This window comes from Atta cephalotes (assembly GCF_000143395.1).
Source record: "Atta cephalotes unplaced genomic scaffold scaffold00003, whole genome shotgun sequence".
In the NCBI taxonomy this organism is placed as follows: Eukaryota; Metazoa; Arthropoda; class Insecta; order Hymenoptera; family Formicidae; genus Atta; species Atta cephalotes.
This window is the reverse complement of record NW_012130067.1, coordinates 3,110,209-3,113,158: the sequence shown is the minus strand read 5'-3', so window position 1 is coordinate 3,113,158 and position 2,950 is coordinate 3,110,209.

Here is a 2,950-nt window from a genome sequence, read left to right as displayed (position 1 = left end):
AACGGTTAACGTTAACGTTTAAACGTACGTACAAGAATAAAATAAAATAACGTACTATTACGTATAATACGTATATTACTATTAATACTATATTCTTCTCTCTCTCTCTCTCTCTCTCTCTCTCTCTCTCTCTCTCTTTCTCTCTATCCTTTTAAAATATTAGTTAAGGTTTAAAATATTAGTAAGTTTTGCGTCTAAATTTGTAGTTTATCTGACTTTATCTTTCGTTATATATTTACATGGCCATATTGATATCATAAATTATGAAAGATAAAATGTCTAATGCTATCGCATAACTGATAACGTCCATTTCGTTGTTGGCATTGTCAAGGGAGTCTATGATACTGAGCAACAAGAATTAACGCTTAAACGAATTATATCACCGCCGCATTGGCTAATTATAATATTTATCAGGTGCGCACACAATGACGATCCCGCAGCATCGTCCCGGCATACAAACCGGCGCCACCGGCAAAACCGGTTAATATGCACGTACATAGTGGTCCAACAAAATAGCGGATACACATAGGCCGTGCGCAACGCGCGCGCATGTAACGTGGATGCATCCTGCACCCTCCCGTTTAATATTTCAGTTCAGCCACCACCGCCGTCGCACGCGGGTTGCGGGAACGCTCGTCCTCTCCTCCGCGCATTGCCAATTCCCATGAGTTTGTTGAAACAGCGATGGACTCGCATTTCGAAATTCCCGAGCTCTGCTTCGCGAAGTAACGCATTTCATTGCACTCCTTTGAAAAACAGCTTCGTGTCTTTGAACTGAGCGAAGAACTGGGCTAATTGTAATGGGTTTTCTGCAATAAGTCATTAGTCATCACTCATATCACACTAGTGGTAAGTCGGAATTATATCATATAAATCTTAGGAAATTTGCATCTAAAATAAATCGTTTTAGATCCTCCAATTTTCAGGTGAGTTTGAGAAGACACTATTAGGACTATTTGTGTCATTCTATCTTTAGATAAAAAACAAGGATGAAATGATCATAAATATCGCTAATAGCTTCTTTCCGAATTACATTCCATAGTCAATTTTAATTAGTTTTTTCAATAAAAGCCACATTCCATAAAGCGCATAATGTGCATGATGTATCATTTTATCCTTGCTGTATATCGAATATTAAATAAGATAGGATGATATATCGTGTTCAATATGCGCCTTATGGAACCAAGAGAAAGATGACAGACAGCCACACACATTGCTTTATGATTAGTTAGTCATAAGTTTTAAATCATTATGAAACAGAATTTAGCCTTCTTCACGCAGTTACTGGTATTACTAATTTATTATTGATTTATAATACACTATTGATTCGCTTATAACTCGTTTTTGACTTTTAGTCTATTATTAACGGCTTATTGTAGAAAGCCATAAGCAATATCAAGCTACGAAACGCGACAATTTGCAAAGCAAGTTGGACGAGACTTTATCGTCAATCGTAAGCAATGTAATAATTCTAACGATATAACTTTGAATTGAAGGAATTGCTATCTGTAAGGATTAGTGGCATTCTGAGAAACGATAAACAGATCGCGATGTGAGAGTAAATATTTAATAACATAATTTGCATTACAAATATTTTTATATTAAATTGCTTTTATAAAATACTATTGTAAAAAGTGCGAAACTTCAGCTGATTTTAACGCAATTATGTACGGACGCATGCTGTTCACAGTCACGTCGTTATCGAACGTCATTCACCGTGAAGAACATCGTGATATTCTGATGTTAATCGAGCGTTCTGACGGTCGTGAAACCACCCAAGTAGAGGAGCAGGAATGGGCAACATGTGTTCACAGACGCAGAGAGCGAACTGTTTCGCACGTCACGATTAATCTTACATGCGTTCTGCGAAATGCGTCTCACGCGGCGAACACAAGCGCGCGATCGTGGAGAGAATCGCAGTGACACGTACAGTCATCGGTTTAAGGGAAAGACGCAGGGAGATAACACCCGCCGTGATCGCCGCGATGAAAGACGCGCATTGGATGCTGCAGAAGGCACGATCAAGTCGTAATGATGATGTTTCCTTATCAGTTAAATCTTTTGCGCCTAGAACCTTCTTGTTAACTTTGCTTCGCAGCCCTTCTTTCTCTGACGCGGAACTTTGAATAAAATCTTATTCAAAATGTTTTCTACGACAGACTTGTAATGTTGCGGCGGAACGTAAAGCAACGAATATCCGAAGTCGCGTCAGCTTCGCTAATTCGTAATTTGCATTGTTGCAGAATAATATATATTTATATAAAAGGATTGACTACATGCCGACAATGACCGTATGAATCTTTTTTATTCAGATTGGAGCGATCCTTCAAGTGACAATTAGTCAAGAGCGCGAGACATTTAGCTCGCATTCATTATGACGTGTTTATACCACTCGTAATTAATTACGAATCACGCGGACTGTCTTCGAGGAACGCTTTTGTTGTTTAATATTGCCCGTAGACCGCGTCATACGCCCGAAAAGGTGGCTATTCAACAAAATAGCGCGTCAACCGGGACAAAGGCGTACGTCATTGCTGCGGATACAGAGAGAATGGAGATTGCCGTCGTCCAATGGCGCGAGGTGGAGGCGCACAATTTGTCAAATGTTGACGCTAAGCCGCTAACTTTGCCGTGTAGCGTCATAGCTCATCTTACGAAACCCCGTTGTGAGACTTCCACCTTCCCGTCGTCGCTGTCATCTGAAGGTTACCGCATGGTTCAGATCCACCAGTTGTCTCGCCAAGCGAGCGTTCCCTCGGTATTCTGAGAGCTCTCTCATTCTATCAACGCAAACGGGATTCGCGGCTAATTATACCAACCCACGCAAGATTGAACACGAAATTTTCGACGTATGTACCAAATGGCACCAAGCATATAGGGGAGAACTTCCTGGGATTTCAGTTTAAATCGTAATCACTGCTTATTTTTATCTTTATTATCATCACAACTG